This window comes from Phalacrocorax aristotelis, chromosome 1 (assembly GCF_949628215.1).
Source record: "Phalacrocorax aristotelis chromosome 1, bGulAri2.1, whole genome shotgun sequence".
Taxonomy (NCBI): domain Eukaryota; kingdom Metazoa; phylum Chordata; class Aves; order Suliformes; family Phalacrocoracidae; genus Phalacrocorax; species Phalacrocorax aristotelis.
In genome coordinates, this window is record NC_134276.1 from 141,528,972 (window position 1) to 141,555,543 (window position 26,572).

The window sequence follows — 26,572 nt, forward strand, 5'->3', positions numbered from 1 at the left end:
TAGCTATTCTCCTGATCAGGGTGATAAATATAAACACACTAATAAATTAATGATTTCTCTTTCACTGCCCTGACAAATTTTACTCCAGTTCAGCTAGTTCTGGTGACAGCCTCGTAAAGCTATGTGGATACTGGAAGTTGCTGCTGGTGACTCCCAGTGTATTTGGTGCAGAATGCAATGACCTTGAGAGTAACCAGGAGAATGCGCCCAATATATATTGGGTTGTATATTTATAAAAATCTATACCAGGTTGTCATAGCAAGGATTAGAAGGAATTTATCAGAATATTACAGGGAAAGGATCCAATCTAGATGATGAGCCCTTCCTCAGTTTAAAAGTAGAACTGTTCAGATAACCCACTTAATTTCAGCTGGAATCAGAAACAGGAAACGGATGGCATATTTAGCTTAAGGGAAGAGATGTATGGAAAGTTCGTGATGATTTATTTTAACGTGTGTCCGGTAGTGGAAATCATGTTTTTTCCATGACTGGAAGTATGAAGTCCTTAAACACATATCTTTGATCTCATAATTTTGGAATAAAGATAGAGATTTTTCCATAAGAAGCTGATGCTTATCAGCTGATAAAGGTATCAGTTCTCACCTAATCATATCTTTAATTGAAGAAATTCAGATGGGAAGTATCATGTCTGTCCAATGACTGATAAAGCTGTTTTCGCCCAGTGAGACTTTCTCAGTATATGAAGTTATTAACATCTGTTATCTTGTCAAAATCAGGTTGAGACAGAGCAGATCACTTCTGTGAAAGTGAGATGTCCAGATTCCCAATGAGACCTAACCTTTGTATCACAACCTAACATTAAAGTCACTTTTTTCCACCTAGTATGAGGTGGAAATTAATTAAAGAAATTTACTGCCTAGCTGGCTGCCATGATCTACTCTTGGGTTGGACAGTTTGGCAGAGGTTAAACCCACTTGATTTCCAACCAACCTCAGGCAGCTCTGGGAGGTTGGGGGTGGCTGGGCTTAACTTCTGATTAACTCAAATGTTTTATCGTGACTAGGTTCCTTTTACATCCTCAGAAACAGAATTAAGACTCAAAACGGAGTCAAGTGCCAAGTCACTTTATTTGGCCAACAACAGCTATGCAAGAGAAAAGGAGAGAAAGAGAGAAAAGAGCGAGAAAGGGAGAGAGAGAGATAGTTGTGATAGCTACCACCACGGATCTGTGGCACATGGCAGTTCGATGTATCTTCAAATCTGGTGGGAGAATGTTCCTTTTTCTTCTTCCCTTCCTCCTGGTCTCCGCTTGTTTTGCCTTTTATAGTGTTGTTCTCAGAACTGTTTTGCATACCCATGCCTCCCATTTGGCGGTGGGACGCATGCCCTTTACCGTCACTAGAGGGTCCTCTAAAGTTCTAGAGGGTTCGAGCCCCCCATATGTTGTCAGTTGGCCTGGACCCGGGTGCATTCGCAGAGGGCCAGGGCAATGTGCTCTGAGGCAACAGGAGGCGTATATGTACCTGTGGGGTAGAACTTATTCAGTTGCCGTGGTCAAGAGGTTTGGGTGGTTAAACTGTCCTGCTTGGTTGCCGTGGTGGTTAAACTGTCCTGCCAACGATGCTGAGACAAGTTTCTAGTCACTTACACTGGCTCCGTAGCAAATCATTTGACTACTTGTTACAGAACCTCTCCATATGGGAATTTCAGGCAGTCTAGGAGATTCCCAGCAAGCAGCCCCTGCAGTGTATAGGACAGTTCATATGTACTATTTACATGCCTCAGTGTGTTGATTACCAACCTTGGGAGGAGCAGGGGACAGCAGTTCAGGGAGACTCGCCTAAGCCAGATGAAGACACCAGGGGCCCTTGTTGCCATCCAGACAGCAAACAGCCGTTCTGTTCAGGAGATTCTCCATGTAAGTGTTGCTGTTCGCAAAAGATCCCAGTAAATTAGGGTTTTTAATAAGCACTCTGTGTCTATACAACACTAGAGAGAAGTTGTATCATGATATGAAGTCATACTAAGACCTGAGGGCTTTGTCTCAGACCTCTTCAGTTTGATTTATGTACCCTTGGAGATGTGATCCTGCATGTGGCTCCTCTTGAAACCAAATAATACAATAGAAGACATAGTCTGTGTAATACATGTCACTGATTATAAATGGCATATTAATATGCATCAGTGGAAGAACATTCATGAGTGAATTTTGTTAATCTGTTGCTCAGTGCATGCTGATGCACTATAACAAGGTTTAATGTTATACTGGTTCATCAGTAAGATTTCTGTTAACTAACCAAGTCTGTACACAAGTATTTAATACAGCTTTTTTTCTTTACATTATTCCTGAATAACTGAAAGTCTTAGAACCAATTCCAGATCTCACAACTCCGATAAAGTATCACCAAAGTCGACTAGTAGGGAATGTAGTTAAGTCTTGTGTTCATGCCCAAGCAGTATGGAGTCCTCAGTACAGGAAAGACATTGACCTGTTAGAGCAGGTCCAGAGGAGGGCCACAAAAATGATCAGAGGGCTGGAGCACCTCTTCTATGAGGACAGGCTGAGAGAGTTGGGGTTGTTCAGCATGGAGAAGAGAAGGCTCTGGGGAGACCTTAGTGCTGCTTTTCATTACTTAAAGGGGGCTTAGAAGAAAGTTGGGAACATTTTAGTAGGGCCTGTAGTGATAGGACACGGGGTAGTGGTTTTAACTAAAACTGTAGGTTCAGACTAGATATAAGGAAGAATTTTTTACCATTAGGGTGGTGAAACACTAGAACAGGTTGCCCAGAGAGGTAGATGCCCCATCCCTGGAAACATTTAAGGTCAGGTTGGACTGGGCTCTGAGCAGCCTGATCTAGTTGAAGATGTCCCTGCTCAGTGCAGGGGGGTTGGACTAGATGACCTCTAAAGGTCCCTTCCAACCTAAACCATCCTGTGATTCTGTGATTCTATGATTCTGTAACTCTATGCTGAATTCCTAAGAGTCTCCACCTGTGAGTGGCATTCACCACTGATAATTGTCTGCGTGTAGTTCATCTCTTCTTAAATTTTGAGTCAGGTGAGGTTCAAGACTTGGCCATTCTACAAAATTCTATATTCAAAAGTTATTAGCTACAGTTATTAGCTGATGTTCCTGCCGAAAAATAATCTTTTCAGTGTCATGTCACCAGCTTGTATGGTGTAGTGAAGAAAAGATGCTCAGGACTGCACCACTGACTTTCATAGAATCACAGATTCACAGGATGGCTGAGGCTGGAAGGGACCTCTGGAGTCATCTGGTCCAAGCCCCCTGCTCAAGCAGGGCCACCTAGAGAGTTTCCCAGGGCTATGTCCAGATGGCTTTTGAATATCTCCAGGGAGGGAGACTCCACAGCCTCTCTGGCCAACCTGTGCCAGTGCTTAGTCACTCACACAGTAGAAAAGGTGTTTCCTGAAGTTCAGATAGACCTTCCTCTGGTTTAGTTTGTGCCCATTGCCCCTTGTCCTGTCACTGGGCAACCGTGAAAAGAACCTGGCTCCATCTTCTTTATACTCTCCCTTCAGGTATTTATATACATTGATGAGATTCCCCCTGAGCCTTTTCTTCTCCAGGCTAAACAGCCTCAGCTCTCTCAGCCTTTCCTCATATGAGGGATGATCCAGTCCCTCTATCATGAGTGGTCTTTTGCTGAACTGCCTCCAGTAGTTTCATATTGCTCTTGTACTGGGGAGCCCAGAAGTGGTCATGATACTTCAGGTGTGACCTGGGTTCTGCCTAATGAACTGCTGGATCTTCTGGGCACAAAGTCCAGGATTATCAGGTAACTCCTAGGCAGGAATCTTCCAAATTGCAGCCTAGAGACGTGGAAGTCTCTGGGTTGTGCTTAGGGAGCTCTTCCTCCAGGCTAAAAGGAACTTTTAGCTACTTAACTCATTTTGGAAAGAGGACATGACGTATCAGTGTGTTTTCCTGGGGTTTTTCTTGGCAGATGGGGTCTTTCTGGCTGATACCTTTAATCCTGTTTTCTGAAAGAGGATAGTGGCAGTGGAAAGCAGCTTCAGTGAAGGGCCTTAGATAGATAGGATCAAGGCAGGAACAGTGACTGTCAGAAACAGACTCATAGATAGGAAGTGACAAACAATCCCAGAATATGTTTACAGGCATGGAAATATCTTACCCACTGTACTTGGTCCAAGGTTTAAAAGCAGCTCAGCTGCTACTGTACTAGGAGACATTAAATATGTGATATTTACTCATCACGTCTCTTTGCCATCACCCAAGTTTTCTAGCTGTAGGCACTGAGTAATTTCACCACAAATTCTGCTGCTTCTCTAGCACTTGAGTATCAGGTGAAGCTCATTACTTCATCTTTCATATGAGCACTTGCAGAGTCACAAAGGCTTATCCTGAAACATTTTGTCTAACATTTTGGTAATCAGCTGCTGTCTACTAGAGCCATATTTTACTAGACCCAGCTACAGGAAGGCAGCGACAAAATACAGAATCTAACTCTCCTATCCCCTACTCTCACACTAGGCATATCAAAATAACCAAGTTTATCCAAACTGGCATTAATGTACTTATCTACATACTGAGCTGTCTGAAGAACGATTGCCCCAGTATGACAAGAAGAGCTGTTGTGGCTCTTTAATGACATTTTCAGAAAAATGGTGTCATCCATATTTCTGGACCTAATTACATATGATTTTTTGTTTTTCCTTATAGTACCAATGTATAGTTTTTTTGTCGGTTCTCAGTTTTGAAGGTCTTGACTATAGTATATTAATGTACATTTCTAAAACACTTTGCACACTGTATTAAAAATGTGCTTTAAAAGTTACTGGTATTACACCTTACAAGAAAACGTATCAGTAATGAGCATGTTAATTCCTGTGCTGTCTGTGAGGATGCATTCAAACCTTTAGAGTATATACTCCTCACAATATTAGACCAAGCAAATGTACTGACTCCCAAAATCCAAGTGTAAAAGGATCTAGTAAGATGATTCTACTGGTAAAAAAAGGTGGGTAGAATCCAGCTGGTTATCTTTTCAGGCAGCAACCTAATGAACGTTACAGGCACGTTTTAAACCTAATTAACACAGCTGCTTAAAAATCAATCAGCAGAAGACCATTTTGTTTAAAAAAATGGCAGTGGTTAAGGGACCTTAAATGCTATGACTCAGCAGTCTTAGATTCAGTAATTAATCTTGTTTTATCATCAAAATCAAAGTAGGATTCTAGAATATTTTGCTCTTGAACACAAATGTAAGAGCTGATATACTGGGACAGGTCAAAGACCCATGTACCTTCTATCTGACAGGCATCAACAGGAGATGGCTTGGTTATCAGAGCAGTCCTTCCCTAGGCAAACTCCTCAGTTTCCAACAGTCAGCAATTCAGGGACTTCCTGAAGTGCTTTCCTTTCTGTTTCATAAGACCTCAATACACCTGCATAATGCTACCTGCCCTCTGCAACGCCAAATTTTGGAATATTTCCTGTGGCTAGCTTGAAACCTATTATTTGAAGATTCAACCTGGTGTCCCTAAGTTCCAGTATATCAGAAACAAGGAATAACTATTCATTATTGCCCTCACCATTCACAATTTATGGATTATTTTTACCTAATATCCTCTTAGTAATTTCTTTTCCAGGCTGAGATGTTTGAATCCACTTAGTCTTTCCTCCTCCAAAGACCTTACTGTTCTTCTCTGATCATCTCTGTCACCACTTCTGCAGCACTTCCAGATATGTCTGAGATGGGCTAATCAGAGAAAGAGTGGGAGCCCAGTGGATAGATACAGTGATATATGGAGCCTTCCTTTTTCATCCCTAGCAATGCCTTTTTTCTGTTGCTGGGAGTTTAGATCAAGTCTTGAGAAAACTATTCTATTGGGTTTGCATGGGTTTACATTTACTCTCTAAGATCTTGGTCCGAGTCTATTGTGATGTGTATACAGTTAAAGCAGTATTTCCCACTGCTAATTTCTAATTTAACTCAATCTGCTATTGTTTCGCCTGCTGTTGTGAAATCTTGGTAGCTCTGTCTGTTTGGTTTGAGGAATCCTGAACAAGTCGAGTAATATTAACCACCTTTTGTCATGGGAGCGTCCATCCTCTCTTCCAAATGTTGTATGAACATGCTGAACAGTGTGATCCTTGAGAAATCCTGAAAATAACCTCACTTTACCATGGAACCTGATAATATTTTTGTCTTTTAACCTTTTCCTCCAGATTTCTGGTTTGTGACAATTTTGGGGGTGAAAATGTATTTTGAACAAATTAAATAAAAGCTTATTTTTTATTGAACTAGTAATCCCATAATTTATTAATCTCATAATTTTGGTCAGCTATATAAAAATGCTTTGTGGACTGCTTAAAGTTATTAAAGAAATGGTGTTTTTCTCATAAAATTGAATGATTTAATTCTGCAATACATCATCTACTTTCAAGTGTTTTTTAGGGGGAAAAACAAGGGAGGAGAAAATGGACAAATAGGGGAGATGCTGTAGGGAGGTGCTCTAGGCAGACAAGATACAACTGTCAGTTATCAAGTACCTCCACACAAAGCAGTATTTGAAACCAGAAAGGCATGACCCATGTGGTTAAAGCCATCCCACCTGACTTCTTATATATATATAGACACTTAAGCTCTGAGTTCCCCGCCTTACAGATACTACTCTTAAGGATACTCTTAACTCTGCTGATATTTTGCTGTTGATGTCTATCTTTGTTTCCAAAGATTAGCATTGTTTCTCTATTCTCTTGCCTGTTTTAAGTGGCATCTATTATATCTTCATATCAAAGAATTCAGAGCTCCTAAAAGCAATGAAACAATTACACAAGATTGTATTGAATTGGTGCAGCTGTACAGTTCTAGTGGAACATAAGATGCAGTTTAGAGCATGTGAATCTGTGGTCTGATTTAAATGATTTTCTTTAAGGAGAAGACCGTTCAGACTTCAAGCATGAATTTAGGACCCTTAGCTTACTGTGTTATGGTATTCAAAATTGATACACCAAGAAAATAAGACTCACTTTTGTAATGCAGAAGGCCGTGCATCAGAAATAGAGACCAGGTTTATCTGAGATTATCTTTGCACTCATGTGTGATATGAAGCTGTTTAATGTTCAGTAGTGTTTTCTGTGTAGCCTAGAGAAGGCAAAAAATCCTAGATATTTTTTTTATTTTTAAATGGATGCCTTGAGTATCTCTCCAGTGATGCAGAAGAGCTGATGATGTCACCGTGTCTAAGAAGAAAGCAATGATTTTTTTGGAGGCTGAAGCTGCAGAATTCTATGGAGATGTTTCTTAGCTTCTCTTGCAGGCATTATTAGCGTTTATTAAATAGCATTAGGTGAGCACAGTCAGTGAGTTTTGTGAAGGTTATTAAGAAGCTAAGTGGGTAATTCAGAAAGACACTCTCTTTTCCCTGACAGTTAAGTCTTCTCTACACTGCAGTTAGCAAAACATTGTCATGTGTCTAATTTTGAAATGATATGAATAGTTTTATACTCTAAGCATACAGCTTTAACTTTAAACAGAATATAATTTGGCTGCTTCCATCATTTTTATTAAAGGTCTTATGTACAGTTTATTTCTATGTGAGCAGGATCACTTTTTATGTAAGCTTTTGTGTGTTTAGATATAATATGCTTTTAAGTGAGGATCTGAATATATTTGCTGAACATCAGAGAACAACAAACTTATATTACTTCTAATTATTTCATGTAAATAATTTCTGCAATGCAAGTCTGCTTTAGGAATAATTCCTTTGAAAATGCTTGTAGGTAACAGGGTTGCATTATACTCCATGTTTCTCAAATTGACAGTAGGCACAGGGCTTACTTTCAGATGCTTCACTGTTTTCACGCCTCCTGCTTCTGAAAACACTATGTCCCAGTTTTTATTTTTTTTTAAAATAGAGTAGTAATGAGAATCGTGTCAGTTGTAAGGAGTTAATTCTTGCTGTCAGTACTTATATGTATAATGTTTATTTTTTAAATAGTTGTGACTCTTTTTTTAGCTTCTAAACCACTTTTTTCTGTTTTAAAATAAGTTTATCAAGAAGCTATTGCAAAGGGAGAATATAAAAGGAATATTTAAACTTTATGAAGTGGTGTTATCAGCACTGAATAATTGCAAAGTAAGGTACTCTGAGGCAGCGTGAATGTAGAAGTGACTGAGTTAATGTCAGTGCCCATTTCTTTTCATTAGTAGGACACACAGCTTGGATGGAGTTGTGATTTCACATTAAAAGGAAATGACTAGACTGTTAAAATGCTTCTAAATATTCTAAATAATTTCCTCTGTAAAGCACTGAGTCCTAGCCAACACTGAACACTCAGCCCTTGAACACAAGATTCAAAAATCATTTGATGAGGGTTCAGAGGAATGAGCTATTCACTAACCTTGTAAACATTTGTCAAGCTTCATTAGTGTCCACTTTACCAGATATATATCAGTGACTGCTTTACCACATGCATAAGGGAGCAGGAAAACCAAAAGTCAAAGTGGCATCTAAAGAAAGAAGGTTTACACTTTCCTGGTTTTTACAGACTGGGATAGAAGATCTTTTCCCTTTAAAAGCCAGATTGATACTATTTACTTTGAATGTGAATTATCTTTAGAGCTTGCCTGACCCTTTCAAAATACTGATCTGTTAAGGAACCAAGAAAAAGCCACTACCATGCATCAGTTCCTCTAAAAATGTTGTTTGCTAGTTCAGACCTCGGATTCAGCCATCCTGGGCTGGAGCTCCTATTTTGCTGTAGCGGGCTGGTGTCCATGTGACCCTCTAGGAATGTTGGGAAGATAAATACAGACATTTAGCCACAGCTAGATATTAAGACTTGAATTAGAAAAGGGTAGTAGAGAGTGAGAAATGTTTCTATTAAACACCTACCAGAACAGCTTAAGGGAGCTTACATGAGATCAGACACTGCTTTTCTTAATCACCTGTTAAATCCCCTCTTTAATTTGTTGATATCCAGAAGTCCAAACTGGTATCTATTTTTAGATATTTATTTGCATCAGATATGAGGGCAAATAACAAACAGTCTCCAGGGTTTACATCCATCTTGATTCCAGTTTGGATGGCAACTTGACTGTTTTTAAGAGCAGAATCTTTGAGCCCCTGGAATGAACTCCCAAAGGAAAACCTTGCACCACAGACATTTAAATGGGGACTGCAACAGGCTCAACAGAGACCTCAGACAACAACAATCCTCCCTTGAACGTGCAGTGCACAAATAATGTCTCCACTGGTTTATTTCTATTTCTGTCTCCCATGGCTTAATGATTGTGGTCCCTATGCCCCTGCTGCTATAGTTCATGTGTACTCATTTTCTTGGTGCTGCTCAGAGCAGGGAGGATGAATACAGTAGTTAATCACAGGTATAATGTTCTGGTCATTACAGAATCAGATGTCACTGACAGCTTTCTGACTCACTTGGTTCTGTGTCAGCTGCCTTCCTAAGCCCAAGGGGCAAGCCTTGCTTCATTAGTGTAAAGGGAATTTCAGGTATATAATTAGCAGGTGCTATGTTGGCCTGGTAACCACTGAAGTACTAAATTAAGAATCAGCAGAAAATTGAATTACTCAGATATATAATGGTTACAAGGATCGCTTTTCTCACCTGTCAATTGCAATCTGTTCCACTGGCAAAACCAGTTTGCAGAAGAATACAACCCTTGCTGTTAGCTCCTGTTAGACGACACTGCAGGAATTTATCAAAAAGGGTATCAAAAAAGAAGAGTCTGCGCCTTGTTGGTTTTTCATGTCACCCCAGTACATGTATTAATACCAATGTAATAGCACTAATTTCAGTTCCCAAGAACACTTTTATGCTTTGCTATTGTCGCCACCAGTTCACACTTACATGCTCTGGTTATTGCCTCATAACAATTTTGGTGATAGGAACAGGGTAGTGCTCAGCCTGCCAAGACTACTTAGATCAACACTTCCATATTAATTTAAATATTCTTCGTTGATGACAGCACTAGGATTGTCAAATTTTTCTGCAAAAAAGTGTGAAAAAAGGTGGCATTCTGTCCCACCTTGATTTCCAGGTGCTGCATGAAGAAAATAGGAGCTGTGGGCAAATATGCAGCTAGATGTTGGACTTGGCTGTGACGTACTATGCTCTTTCTCTTTACATTGAGGTTTACTCAATTTTTTGGATCATTTTATTGTACCATATCAATGCTCAGACAAATAAAGGCATCTGAAAATAGACTAGTCAAACAATTGATGCTGCCTATCACAAATAATGGTCAGCTAATGAGATTCTGATGTTGGGCTTTTTGCTGATGTGCACACAGTAGCAATGACTGCAGGTGATACAGAGTACAAGCCAAATGGCATTCATTTGCAATGAAAGAATGCTTGACAAGTCTACTCCATCACTTGTCCTGGCAACAGAATTCTCATCTCTGCTTTTTCAAAGACTGACTCTGTTTCTGTTTTCCCATTCTTGGGATTTAATACGTGTAATGATCCATGTTTTCTTCCTTCAGGAGGGGAAGAGATGATCAGATTAAAATTAAACTCAGATTAAACTAAGCAGTCTTGGAATCTAAACTGGATTGCGCTAACCCATAGTATGAATGCAATAACGTAACATACTGTAGTTCTGGTAGTAATTTGTTGGGAAATGAAGGAAGGACTTGGAATAGACTCAGATAGTAGATACATACACCTAACATTGAAAAGAGTCTCAGGTACTCTTGTTCAACTAATTACACTTTGTTAAAACACCATTCCAGCTTCTTATGTGGCAAAGATAAGTAAAATCCTAATAATGAGCTTAGTACAGACAAATCTGTGTATCTAAACAGATAAATTCTGTGTATATAGACAGATGAATGTTCACATGTGAGGGAGGGCCTTGGTTAAGTTCTTAGTTTCATGAGCTTTCTTGTTCAAAACTTGCAGGGGGGAAATCCAAAAATACTGCAATTTTAGTGAAAATTTCCCTGCAGATATTATTTCCTACAGTAAGTAATATCTAAATGAGCATCTGCACAACAGTCAATAAACTTTTGACAAAGGATAAGAAAAGTAGTGAGACACTGGAAGATTTCTGTTGCACTGCCAACTGCCTGGGTTCAGAGTTGACAGCCTACAGTAATTACTTGGCTGTCAAAATTCTTCTCTTTGCTCCTTGAGGTCTGCCAGTGTTGAAGTGTGCTTAGGAGCTTGTGCAAGTTGCATGCAGTTTGTGAAAGAGAAAATGCTGTTGGTTCTAGCTGCTCAGAGACCTAGCAAAGCAAAATGTCCCTTTTAAATAACTGGTTTACATGGGGAGTGAACTTTTTCATAGGAATACTGTGCCTGGCAGCAAAGTTGGCTTTAGAGCTGAAGAAAAAGCACTTGTGATCTGCAGGATACAAATCCGTTGTGAGTTTGGAACTGGAGAGAAACTCTTTTCTGTAATTCAAGAGGCGTTTGTTATATTAAGCTACAGAAACCTGGGCGCAAATGTTGCCTCACATCACTGTGAGGAAAATCCTTCATGGCTCAAAGGCTTTGTTTTGACTGAATGTGGACCCCAGCCTTGCTGCACAGATTTGGTCAAAGTCCCTGCCTCTGACAGATGGGACCCGCTTTGCTTTAGTTTAGGGCTCTTGGAGGAAGTGATTCTGTACTGAGGTCCTTTCTAGCCTCAATTTGTCTATCTAAGTATGAAAGATTACTTACACTTTATAAATGAGCTTAGAAACTCACCACAACAGCTCTTTTAGTAATTTCTTAATCATTTTTGTCTTTAGCAGGTTTATACGGCAAAGCCTAGAGGTAGAGTTTCTGTTAGTAACCTATTATATACACACCTATATTTAGGCTAACTATCTCTCAAAGTTAGGAAATACATTGTACTCAAGGACAACAAAGCAAAGCTGGAGTTTGAGAAAATCAATAAATGGAAACATTAAAAATATTTTGAAAAGTTAAGATGCCTTCTTTATAAACTACTTTTTCTTACAGGAAGACTTGTATTTAGATAAGATCTGCCATGAAATAAAGAAGTCTACCTATTAAAAAAATTACTATTGGTAGTCTGATTTATATATGTGGATATGAAGTATGATGTTTAATAAACAAGAAACTTTATTTTTTGGCCTAGTGAGGCTTTCTTTTCCTTGGCCTTCAAAGGAAAAAATATTTTAATTAGATCAAAGCTGTAGAAAGCATCTCTAAAAATGAAGTGTTCATCCTCTGTGTAGTAAAGGATCATTTTTAAAGGTAGAGCATGCACCTCTGAAAAAAACAAAGGGGATAGTTTAGCAACTAGCTGAACTCTCCCACTTTTCCTGTTGAAGAAAATACTTTGGGCCATCTTCCCATATTCCTTGTGGATATGCTGTTAACATTTTTATGGCCAAGGACGCACAAGGTGCTATTTTTTTTTCTTCCTGCATACCAGGGTTTTGCTGTAATGAAAAGCTTCAGAAAACAACAGTCACTCACTCATTCTACTCAAGGGACTGATCTTCCATTATGCTCACCCAGATCTAGACTCAATAATTCAGTATAAACGGCTTCTGTGTTAAACTGGAACAATTTTTTTTCCTTGGCACTTTTTCTGCCGTACTCTGCAGTTTTTCCACAATTGTAATTCTTTTAACTTCAGCTCATTCCACATCTGGATCTCAAAGCCTGACTTCCTATTGTAAACATCATCATCTTCTGTAAATATTTCCATTTTTGTATGCACTATCTTTCAAAGAACTGCCCTGTCCTACCTACTACTTTCCACGTGTTTCATTTTACAATGATGCTTCTAGTCCATAGGATGGTACCGGTGTGGGAAGTTTGCACTTAGGAACCAAATGTGCTATAGTCAGTGGTTGCCTTTTTGTACAGTATGTATGGTTAAGGCATATCTCCTTTAACATCAGTGTGAATGCAACCATCGGCATGGATGATCCTTAGACATAGGTAAAATTCTGCCATGCTCTGATTTCACCACTACTACTTACTGTCCTGTTTTCTGGGACATCGACTTTGTCATCTTGGCATTTATTTTTAGTCCAGGTATATTCTGCGTGTCTTTTGAGCTAGTGAAAGGTATCACCATAAATTTAAATGTCTGTCAGTTGTATAATGGCACCTACAAAAGCTATGAGGCTAAAATCTCAACTTGTTTAGCATTCTTTACATGCAGGTCATTCAAGGTCTTAGCTTACTCCAAACATTGCCTCAAACCAGTTCTTTCAGTTCTATTGAAACTTATCACACAACCTTGTTAAAGAAGGTCTTTGTTCACTGTGTAAGGCTTGAAAATCTTTGCAGACCTGCTCAACGACTGGATCTTTTAAACATCTAGTAATGTGGTTCAAGTGCACTTTCATCAGGTAGCTCATCATGTAGTTTTGAGTTGCGCCTGAATGCAGTCTAGTGTAGGTTCCTTTACAGGCATAAGCCACTAGTGTTATGAGAGATGATAACAGCTGGCTGTTGTCTCTCCATCAAAGATCAAGGGTAAAAATCTTGCAAAAGCAAGAAGAGGTTTAAAAAATCTCAAAACACTCTGAAACTGAAAAATGAAGTAAGATTGCAGAACCCTATTCAGTACCGAAATTATAATTTTTAGTGTTTGAATCAGTGTTTGACAGGAATAGTGGCAACAAATGTTGCAATTAAAATGGAATGGGTTTTTTAGAAAGAAAGGAATGAGAACATTGTAATGGCTTTTATAAATACAAAGCAAATGCAACTCAAATCAGCTGAGCAGAGTGTTAACAGCAAGGCTAAAGCACCATCTTTAATGACAAGAAACCATTTCTGTATAAGACCATTATGCATTAGTGTATAAACTGAATGTCTTATATGCACAGAATGAGCCCAGAAAATCTGTATTTTTCTTTGCTCTTTAACTATAAATGAATAATTACTTCAGTGCTATCCGTTGTATCAGAAAACTATTATATTAAAAATAGTAAGAGAAATTTAGGCCTAAGTCCATCTTGTTGTTAATGCTTTAAATGTGTTTACTGCTATGCTGCAGTTTGGTCCAGAAACAATTTTACAGTTCCATATTATATATGAATGAAAAAATTGTTTACAGTGCATAGCCTTAAATCGACTCCCCAGGTGCCAAAGTACAAAGAGAACAAAGCACTGATATTTCCTTGGTTTTGAATTTTCAGTGCTTACTTAATTTATAAAATTCTTAAAATGCTCTTTGCTTTGTTGTTGTTTTTTTTTTTAAATCATACTTTACTGAGAGTATTAAAACACCCAAAACTGAAAAGAGAGAAATGGTGGCATGTGCAGCCACTCTGGCCTTTATGGGTTGCCTGTATTTTGGGCCCACATGACAGATTATGTAATCTTGATTTCATTATAAAGAAAATCACTCTTGTCTTTTTCAGTATGTCGTATTTTGATAAGACTTCTCACACTAGAAAGAAAAGTTGTGTTATGTTTAGGGAATTCTAGCCTAGTACCAGGCAAACAGTAGTCAAGGAGAGCTGCAACTTCCTCATGCATGACAAGTTTGTGCCTCAAAAAAATGTTGAAAAATGAAAACTTCACCTACCAGAGTACCCTACTGGAAAACCTGTGGCAGTAGAGATGCTGTCCAAATCAAAGCCCAGCTTGCGTAAGAAAAAAGACATATAAAATTCATGTTTTGCCATTCCTGTGAAACAATCTGATTGTCAAGTTTTGTATAGTTGCTGGGGAGAGGGTGGTTTTTATTTTTGGAAACTTGCATTCAGTGAAAACTGGTTTTAAACCTTAAAAGAAAGAATATATGAAAAATCCAACAACCCCTGCACCAAGTCCCAGTTCTAGTAAACCAGTCTCCTTCTAAAAGCAGCTGGAAAGGCAAGAAATAAAAGTGAGTTGCAATCAAATCCCCTGATATCCATTTTCACTGTAATGAAGCTTGATGGTTTCTTTCCGAGCTGTAGTAGAGTAAAACTATAACTAATGCTCAACCAGCATGTGAATTGAATGCTACTTGTAATTACATCACCTTGATATTGCAGGAATTAGGATATTGCACATGACTGATTTTGGATTTTAACTGGATCTTTTTATTGGATTCATGCCTTATCAAACAACGTGTTGAGGAAAACTCTCTATGGCTACCTCAGGCAAAATGTACGCTTGAGAGTAGTCACGTTCATATTCAGCTGGATATTTCTTCAGTATGTGACTTGGAAATATTGTTTAGCCTCTTTATCATTTAACTTCCTGAAAACTGAAATGATGAACCTGTGTGCTGGAGGGTCAGGAATTAAATAAAGATTTTTTCTTAAATTTGGCAGTGCCTAGCAGCCTATGTCTTAGGTGCCTAAAGAAGCAGATAGGTGTTCAGAGAGATTTAGAAAATAACGAAACAGATTAGGCACTTAGACTTTTTTGTCTCTATGTAAATTAGGTGTTTGACCTACTTCTGTAATTTAAAACTGTAATGGACTCCTACATTATTTTGCAGTTCTGGTCTCAAAACGGCGTTTTAGCAAGCCCATCAAGCATTTATGCAAACTAACTGGGAAAGAGGAGCAAAGATCGCCATTCTCCTAGTGAAAGTTGTTTTCATGGTTATCCCTGAGAAGCAGTGGCGTCTAAAAACAGTCATGGTGCAAACAGCACAGGAACAGCCACTTGACTTGAATGGGAACATCTTTCTTCATAATAAAATTTACACTTTGTCAAACAGGTTAAAATGACTGTTATGGTGACTGGCTGCAGACTCCTAGGCTTACGTGAGATCGCTAGGAAGAGAGATGGTAAAGCTCCTTCCAACTGTTGGGCTGAATCTCTTTCCTGCAGCTACCTCCGGAAAATTGCCAGACTGAATTGCCCGAGGTAGCACCGGGCATGCAGTGTGCAATATGGATCAATATGCAGACGTTTGTGCATGATATTCCATGTTGGAGATTAGGTTATTTGTAATGTAAATAAGCATAGTTTTTGCTTTTCATAACTTGAAAGGCATGAAATGAAAACAAGAATGAAATGCCTTCTTTAGTTTCTCTCTCTCAACAAAAAAAAGTAAGTCAAAACCCAAATTAACCAGACTCTTTCTTTATGGCCTTAGTGATCTGCTAGCAAGGTGGGATAGAACCCCAGCGTCAAAATCCCACTAGCTTTTGAAAACTGTTTTGGTGCCTCTCAGTTTCTGTTTGCTGGAGTCGGAACACCTGAAAAGCAGTACAACTTTTAAAGGGTTGCCTGCAGAGTGTTGTTTTTTTTTTCTAGAAAATTAAATCCTTTAAAGTTGCTCATACCTCTAGCATCTTTTGAAAATTGTGATCTATAGCTACTTCTCATATTTGCAGTCCACAATTTCTAATGAACATTTTTGCCACTGCAAGTCATATAAAATTCAAAGGTCATGTTTGTCAGTGGAAGTATTTGAGGCTTTCATCTTCTGAAACAGTTTGCAAAGGCGTATAATGAAGCAGTCACACAAAAAATTTCACAATTTTCTTCAGAGTTTGTCTGTAGAATAGATTTGAAATCATGTTTTAAAAAACCCTACAGTTAATGTACCTTCTAGTAAAAATTTTGGTGGAAAAGCTGTCTTGAAATCCCAAACCAAACATCTCTTAAGGACTGTGTATAGGGTTTCTCATGCAAACAAAAATGTTGTGGGATGCTTTGCTGAGCAAAATAAAGGGAAGGGCTTTTTTCAGGTGATGGTTTACAGGAGAGACAAGGATAGGACTATAACCCTGGCCATAAGGTAAAATAAGACCGTCACTTTTTTAGGATTGTGTAGAGCTCCAGTACTAATAAACCAACTACCACATGACAGTACTTTTTTTTTTTTTCAGAGATCAATCTGGAGTGTATATCCACTGCAAGCATGTAAGACACCTCCTTTTCTAATACAGGAAAAAATTAGCCTCAACAAGCAGAATAAATGCAGCCTGTCTTTCAAACCTGTCTCAGCACAGACTCCCCAGGGTTTCTCATAGACCTACACAAATGGTTTTGCACAGACAATTGTTAAGTTGTCACTGTGTTTGGCATGCTTGTTTTCTCTTCTAATAGCTACTTTAATGAGATCAAGCTATACTATTCAGGGAAGTTTTTGAAGGATTCCATATACTGACAATATTTTGTCTCATTTGCAGAAATCAAAACTAGTTCTGAATGTTAGGAAGTTCATGGGTGCTCAGGGTAACAGATATGACGGAAACCAACTTTGTATACTTCTGAAAATAACACATAAATGCACCACTCCATGCACACTGTTGTATTATTACTGTTTTTTAAAGGCAGGTATTTCTTCCTCCACTAATTACACACCAATTATAAATTGGTTTCTTTGTAAGATTTATGCTAAGCCAGCACAGAAAAAATGAAGGTCTTACCAGAGAATCAGAAGTGTCTATAACAACATACTTGGAGAAATTAATCTTAAGGTGACTTTGGCTGAAGTCTGTTAAAGAAGAACAAGGAAGAAATTGTGGCTTGTGTTGATGCATTCCTTCACACTCTGTATAAAATACAGATTATTAGCTGATATCCAATTTTAGCAGAAACATATAGACTTTTAAGTCCATATAATTTTTCTTTCTTTAGTGGAAACAGCTTACATCAAACCGCTGGTCTCCCTGCGTTGCTACTCATAGGGAATGAAGTAGGACTTAACCTGTTACAAGTAATTTTGGCTGTTATGCTCCAGTACTAATCTGAATTCACTGAAATGCAATAATCTGGATCAGTCTTAAAAATTAAAAGATTTCCAAATCTACTTCAATTTAAATAAACTGGTTTTGTTGGACATATAGCATTGAGTGTTTTAGGAACGCAGCAAATACCACTACTGGTATAGCTAATTCCCAGATGTTGACATTTTTCGTTGAAAAGTCTATGCAATGAAATTAAAAAGAATTAATTTAAGTTGCATGACTATCAAAGTTCAGTGTCATGCTATGTTTTTTGAGAGCTGTAAAACTCATGAGGTGGTCATCTCTTATAGCCATGATACTGTGCCATCTTGAGCCTTGAGTGAATTTTAACAGGAAGTGAAAAAAACAGGGTGGGGTTGAAATAGCATCCTCACTGGAGATGAACGGCAATCCTCCAGCTGACTGCAATAGAAATGGAAATTTCAGAGAGTTTCTGCATAAAGTGCAGCAGAATGTAGCGATGCTGTGGAGGTGGCTGCTGGTGTTTCTTGGAAACCTGAGAGTCATCACATTTTTTTTGTCCCTCACCACTCCACTTTACTTTTCTTTCTTCAGAGGTGATTGGATTACCTTAGTCCCTTTACAGATATTTCTGTTTCTTGAATATAAGCTTACACTTTGAAATTCCCCAACAATAGAGGCTTACTTCCGTAGTCATTTTAGGTATGTGGTACTCTAAGTAGCCAAAGGATTGGAAGGAATAAATGTTGCATTTGTGTACTGCTGCAGTTCCCTTAACTAGCACCTGTCAGACCTAAGGAACTGAGTTTTCTGAAACCACTTAATAATTTCATTTACTCTTGGTAATGTTGCAGGTACGTGTTAATTGTGAAAGGAAAGCAAGGCAAACATCAATATATTTTAATTTTTACTTTTACTGCTGATAACCATTTTCTTATTCTATAGTTCCATGTGCAGTTTCAGTCTTCCCTCAAATTAGTCATAGGGAAACCACTGTGGAGAATAAATCCCTGGTTCTGCTGTGTAACTATAGGTCTGATTACTTCCTACTCAAAAACTGTAATAACTTTTTTTTTTTTGAAATGACCTGTTGTCTTACAAATACATGCTCAAACCTATGATCAGACTTTGAGGGGTTTTTTAGATATCGCCATCGTATGATACTACAGACTGCAAGTTGCATACATTGTGCTTTGGATGATAAAATTTTTTGTCTACAATGTAGGGATGAGTAGCATAACTGCATTATAATTTTTTGCATTATCAATAAGATATTGCTGTAAATGCAAACTGCTGCATAGTCTTTGGTAATCCAGGGTTTAAGGGAAAGTACACAGCTTCTTTTGGGACTGATAACTATTACCAAAACTGGGAGCACATACCCTGAAATGGTCATTGTCTTACTGTCCTAATCAGCAAAAAGTAGTTGTGGCCAAACCCTCTATTTCTGAAGCACCTTTTAAAAAGTGCCACTCCTCTATATTTCTGAGGTGGGAGACAAATTTTTGGAAAATGTCTTGTGTACATAAAGGGAGAGAGACTCCATTATCATCCCAGTTCAGGGATTTAAGGGTTCTATCTTCAAAGCCTGGCTAAATAAGAGTTTTTTATTATGGAGGTGATAGAAAGTGAGAATCTTTAACCTATATTCCACTGTTATTGTACCTTACAAAGAAACTTAATTACAAAATTACTTTACCAAACCAGGATTGAGAATATGTCTTATTACTCTTACACAGGAAATAAAATCCCGGATAATATGTTTAATCTACACTTAATATTAATTTTGCAAAATGAAAGAGCAGAAAAAATTTGATACTAACTAATTAAGATTTTAAATGAGGTAAATGATTATGATTATGTGAAAACTTACTTAAACATTTCCTGAACACATTATAGTTTGTATTACATAAATGCAGAAAAATCATTCAGTCCCTGAGACAAGTAGTGATTTCACAAGCCATAAAATATTACCCAGATCTGTGTGTTTTGAACATGAACTTTATTTGTTAAAATTCAGATTTCTTTTTACTTCAGCTGACTTTATGTTAGCCTTTGGTCTGTTTGCAGACCTAAAATTACAAGCTGGAAGTATTTGGCCAAGACTGCTAGTCTTTTATTGCCACTTTATGTAGTACAACAAGCTATATTATGGTGCTGTTGGAAAGAAAATATTTCTCCATCACTGTAATAATTTTTCTTAATGTACTGTTTAATGGTTTCACAAAACTTTTTTTTAATCTGATTGCTTTGCTATTTTTTATGGTAGCAAAATATTTGTTCCACAAATAAACTAGAACAGAGTTTAAATGTAAATTTACACAGGGATATAAACTGTTCTACAATGGAATTTATTAATCAGCACTTAATGAAATTATGATATGAAGGACATTATTTGGAGAAAAAATATTGCCATTAGCCCTAAGCTGCTGATAGGTAACAGCAAATTTTGCTTTTCTGTGAACCATATCTGTGGATATTTTCTGCAACAGAGGGGAGTGTAAACAGCCTATTGTTCTATTTCAAATAGCTCAGGTAATGATAAATAATAAATGGTGTTTAAAAACTCCTCTTTCCTTTTCAAAAGAAAAACAGATTGATGAGAAAAGTAATAGAAGTCAGTTATTAGCTGGTTGTGATTCTACAGTAAATACAAGTTAGCAGACAACTCTGAGTTCTCTTGAGGTGAGTGAGGTTTGTCCAGACGTGAGCACTGGTGCTAGAAAATGCTGTAGGATGAGTCTGTGTGATGCTGCTCACTGTGTCAAGAAAAATATTCCTAATTGCTTTACCTCAACTTCCCACCTTTGGGACATGAATCTTTGATCTTCAAAGCATGACCCTGACCACAGAGCTGGGTTTCTTAGGTTCATTTTCCCCCTTTTTTGGGGACTAGGTTTCCCCTCTGAGTACAGTAGAAATAATTTCTTCTTTGTGAGACTTGGTTTTCTAGCTGTGCTCCTCTTTGGTATTCAGAGATCACACTGGTTATACGAAAGGAGAAAAAGACACATGAGGATGCTCTCCCAGGTAATTATTCCTTCTGGAGACATAACAGGCTGCAGCTGCTCACAGTAGCATGACAAAGAACTTCAAATGATAACCTTCTGTCTTCTCAGATCAACAGGGAAAATGTTAACTGTTGGTATTTTTTATTAGTGTTATTGGAAACCCTACTTCTGAAAGGAAAAGGAGTCTGTCTGACTCAGGACCTTAGGGATAAGAATGAAAACTGAGATAATTATGGACTTCTTTTGCAGTGATTTATTAATATTCCTTTGAGACAATTAGTGCAGCTGAAGCGTACTCAATGACTGCCTTTTAAAATACTACCACTGCAATATTTTTACTTGATTTTGTAGTCCTTTTTGGTTCATGCAGAGTGAGATGGTACTGGGACTGTTTATTTCTTTTTGCTTGGCTTGTTTTGTTTCTGCCATTGTACTACCTACAAAATATGGAGGCTAGGCTAGCAAAAGAAGAGCCATCCTGTTGAGTTTTCAGTGGTATCACTGACATTTCTTCTGCTAAACTTGATGTGGAAAATCCCACTAACATAGAGAAATTAATATTATCAGTGCAAGGTTTTTGAACTGAAGTCCGACACATTAATTACACTTGATAAATGGTGCGGTCTAAAGGCAAAATTTTCAACAATGGTATCCAGCAACACATGTACAAATAACAAAGGCAATAAGTTAAACCATGATTAAAACCAAGATTTCATGGTGTTCCCCTCAGCCTGGAACTGCAGTGTGTTCTGACAAGCACAGATGTGCAGCAATAAAAACCCTTTGATTTGGAAATCAAAGATATACTCTTGCTTTCTCTCTACTGTATGCAGTTATTCTTCTAGCTATTAAAGAATGGATATTCTTTAATATTTTAATAGCTGATTTTGTGTTTTTTTCCCACCATCCCTCAATGTTAGCGTAGGTCTTGAATAGAAAGGCACAGGAATATATTGCAAGAAATGGTTATTCCTAATAAATATTCTACCAATGTTATTGTGGAAAACAAAGGATATAACTGTATAGTTCCCATGGGAGGTGGACACTATTTCTATCAGTGATAATATACTGTTATATAATGTTCTATTATATACAATTGTTTTGAGCAGAGACTTCTTTTTGAGGGTTGGGTTTTTTCCTTGCTTCAGAACTCACACTTACTCTCTTGGCCTTCATCTTCAGTGACATAAAAGGTGGATTTTTACTTGCCCCCTGTAGTTTGTTGTTGTTACTGTAGAAAAATTATATGCTTAATACAAGAACTGCTGTAAAATACAAAACGTTTATAGGGCATGTGTATCTTCTGCTGGTTAGGTAGGATAATATAAAGGGTCCTATGCAATTGACCCTGCCTGGATTGTTCAATTGCCATTGAACATGGCCAATACTTACTGTTATTCTTTCATTGAAATCACTGCTATGCAGCTGTAATGTATAATTTTTTCCTGGTGATGGCAAAAAATTAATGATATTCTATCATCGTAAAATTTTTATTGCAGTGCTCTGGCATCATCATGTCCCAGGGATTTGCTGTGTGGCATGTTTTCTGGATCACTGGGAAGCACATCTCTAAAAAGGTTTTTAATATAAAACAGTTTCTTAGTGAGAAGAGACTTGGGACCTGTCCGTGTCTTTAATTAAACATGAGTGTCCTCTGGCATAAATTTTTTGCTCATCTGCTAGTTCAGTAAACTTGCTTGAGAAGACAATAGAAAGTTTGTCATTACACAGCAATATCCACAGGGGTAGCTTACAACCTGAAACCCCCACAGATGCATGCACCTCAGCTTGGAGCCGAAGCAAGCACTCTTTCCAACGTGGGGAATGGCTTGGGCACTGTTTCGTCTGGGCTCATCATCCTGCCAGGGGCAGAGCACTCTTGCAGAAGCTGGAAGGTGTTTCCAGGCTGAATGTGTGCCTTGCGATGTTGCCTGCATGAAGGGGAGATCCTGCCTAGTGTCACACACTGACTCCCGCCCTGTATGTGCACAGCCCCTGCACCACGGCACTGCAGTTGTACCTGATGTTTTTTCCAAGATTCGGGAACTTAGATCTTCTTTTATCTTATGTTTGGAAAGGCCAAACATCTTTTCTCCTGTGTTTGGATACCCTATCCTCTGTGTAATGAGAAGTGGTTCCACATCAGGTGGTTACTGCCTGCCGTAGTCACTGCACGTAGTCTGTAGTGAGTACCCCTAGCAAATATGTTTATGTCTCCTCAATTTTTCAGATTATTTCATGAGAGTTTTCCTAAATTGTGCTCATCTCTACAAAAACACTGTAGTTATCCATCTGACGCTGCTTTTATTGTCTCTTTTGGCATGGGAAAGACACTATGTTGTACCAAGTCAGTCAGACACAGCAAACAGGACTTGCACAGGTGCAGAAGGAGGCTGCTCAATCTGCCAGTGAGCCAGGGCGGTTTCATTGCACAGCACTTACCTTCTGCTGCCTTATCCATAGCTCTGTTGTAAACATTTTTATTACTTTTAAATGGCAGTGTTTAAGGAAAGAGTGGGTCAGACTTAAGGCCTTGCAGGCCTGTGAGGCCATGTGGCAACAGCCTGTGGTGAGGCACGTGAATATGCGCACAAGGGTACGTATAGATGAGGTTTCTTACTTGCGTAGCTTCCAGGTTCTTTTTGTTTGAATGTTTTTTTGAAGTTCTAACTCACAAAGCGATTGTAAGAAGCTGAAATATTTCTGAAGGTCTTGTGCCTTTAGAACAGTACCAAATAGCTCTTGTGTTTGCCGCCAAATGCCAGCCTCCGCTTTTCATTTCTGTGCATAGACACTGATGAGCCAACACACTCTGGTCACTGTAAGCCATCCTTACCCTCGTCCTCACCCTCAGGCAGAGGGATTCAAGAGGAACGGTGTGAATTTTAGTCAGTAGGAGCACTTTAACCCCTGCTGTGGGTTATGTGGGACACTGACTCTGTAGTGCTGGATGTGGAAATTTCCTGTCGTGCTGAAGGACTGTTGAAATGAGCACGGAAATGCTTTCTTCTTTCCATGGAAGATACCTCCCACTGCTTTGAAATTAAGTAAAAGGTGAGGGAGAAGGGGAAGTACCATGCCAGTGTGAATCTCCTGTGCAGAAAACTTCAGAGAGTGATTTTTTAATATCTTCTATTATAGATTGAATTATAACTCAAAAAAAAACCCAAAAAATAACCCCCACATCACTTGAAATGGATAACCAGGAACATTTCCGCCTAAAAATGACAGAACATTGCAGACTCCCAATCTTTAAAAAGCAAAATACCACAGAAAATATATGTGACACAATGTTTCCTACAAGTTGCTATTTCAGAATCAACATATTCAGAAAAAATTTGTACACTAATACCACTCTGAGTCCAACAGTGACCAGCTGTAGTCTGAGAAAACTGGAATCTAGATAACTATAATGTTTTTATGGTGCTAGCAGTCTCTTTGGTGCCAAAAGTTTGTGTAGTAGACTTCTGGTAAGCATGAAAATGGAGACTAATTTTTGGAAGCATGCTGCACTATTTTATCAAGGACCCATTTGTTCTTTCAGTAATGTGATTCTCAGTCTCTGGGATTCATCAGTGGGATTTATCTGTCTAATAAATACGTCCACTCTGTCTATACTTTTAATGTTTCCTGATTAAAATAAAGACATTCATCTTTCTTAGCTTCAATGAATGTATGTAAACAAGGATTACTTATCCAGGAATCTCATCCCCATTGCCAGTTTGCAGGATGTTCAGGCTTTCTTTGGGAATGACTGCCATGTGAGGCATGTGTCTGCCTAAACATGTGCAACTAGTTTAGAGTTAGTCTGAACACAGGGAAAAATACGGAACAGTCTGTTCTACTGTGTTTTTATGTATATAAGTGTAATTTGTTATTAATCACTATGTAACACAAAACCAGATCTTGTAAGGGAATGAAGGGTGGAACAAGATTTGACCATTCCAACACAAACAATTTATTTTTACCCGTCTTCCTCCAAAGGGTGCTAAGAACACTATTACAATGTCATTTTTACTTCTAAGTAAACTGTTGATAAAATCTATATGATGTTAAAATAATGGCTCTTTTGGGAAACATACCTCAACTGTGAGAGGGTATAAATTATCCCACAAAAAAAATAAAATGCAAAATCAGCACAGAGTGACTTCTTGTGAGAAGCAAGGAGCAACCCGTGAAGGCTATGCAAGGAGCCTCAGGAATAAACTCGGACCTTGTGTAACTTGCCATTAAGCAGAATCATGTTATATTTTACACATGGTTAACAGGTTATATGCATACGAAAATATGTATATTTTTGCTTAGCAAGCATCAGACAAATTAAAGGAAGCAAAATGCTTTTGGAGCTATTAAGCAAAATGATTGAGCCATAAACCATTGATTTATGCTCATATGGAGAAATATCACTGTGTCCTCTCTGCTTGTATTTCTTCTTTAGCATCTGCTCCTGGTATATGTCAGAGAGAAGACCTTAGAAAGGATGGTCTGACCCAATACGGGCTGCCTATAGTGATTTGTTGGCCCCACAATCAGCAATCATATAGTTTTATGCTCTCGTCTTACTTACATCTTACCAATCTTACCAATTTTTACAATTTTTCTCTACCATGCAGAGAAACTATGGATTTTCATCCTGTAGTAATGAGCCAGGATCTTGTTTAGCAACTTTGCATCATCCTTGGATAGAGGACTGTACTAAAAGGCTGCCCATCTGAATAAATACGAATGACCTGAGCCTGTCTTATTGTAATGTTTTAGTTTTGCATGCTACAGTGTTCTCTGTGCTGAATTTGTCACCATAAAAACCTACTGTGTTAGCTACATTATTATTATGGTTACTGTAGAAGCAGCAGTGCTGTTCTCCTGCTTTAAGTAACTTTTTTGACACAGCACATCCAGGGCTGTCCAAGATTAATTAATTCCCATTAAGTAAAGATATTGCAGACAGGCACTCCCAAGGCTAGTTTTAGGTTGGTTAGGAACAGGGAGCTTTATAATGGCAAACCTTAAACTGCCACAGTTTGGAACAGATGTAAACATAAGATAATATTACCCTAATGCAGCACACAACTACTCATTCAATTGAATGAAGTTTCATAGCATCTTTTTCAGGATTGTCCTCATTATACAAATTGAAAAAACTGAGGCCAGTTTAAATTAATATTTTTTTCATTTCTACCCTTAGTCCATTTTGATGAAGCCACTGCTTTCTTTTTTATTAAACAAAAAAGGGGGGAAAAAAGCCAGCTGTTAGCTTTTTAGAGTCACTGTGGGACAAGGTAGTTGCATGCTCTGGCATCTCCATACAGGGTGCCAGTCTGAGGAGGCTTGCTCTGAGGCACCTGGCACAGGAAGAGTTTGACCACATCTCTGTTTTTTAAGGCTGTGTTGCTAAATAGGGTGGCTTCATTAGCAGTTATTGTAATGAGATTCTAGGGCTCTGAACTTCTGGTTCAAAACTCAGGTTTCTTTCCCTACAGTGTAAGACATGCTGTGGATTAATGACAGAGAGTACAGCTCGTAACATGACAGTAGTCTACATCTGCTGGCTCCTGTTGTAACTACAGGGTCCCAATATTCAGACATCTAAATGGTGCTAATCATGACTTTTAGCCTATAGGGAAAGGAGAGTACCCTCATAATATGCTCTGATGCAATACTTGAAACAATTTTTTCCTCCCATATCTTATCAATTTTCTGTTCCTTTATTTTATGTCTTGCCAAGTCTATTCACATTTGCAAAGACCCCTTACAATTTTTATGAGGTGTTATTTATAGGATTAGTAGAGATAAAAATGTCTTTCCATGAAAGTCTTATAGATTTTCTTCTTTATTAATATATTTAAATATATTAATTCTCCCTTGCTTTTTCCCTCATCTTTCCCCAGTATGCCAGCTTGTCACACTTCTGCATTGTTTTCCCTTGCTTTAATAATCTTTATTTTTTCTGTTTGGTTTTTTTCCTTTCCTAGGATGAAGACACACTGACTTTCTTACCT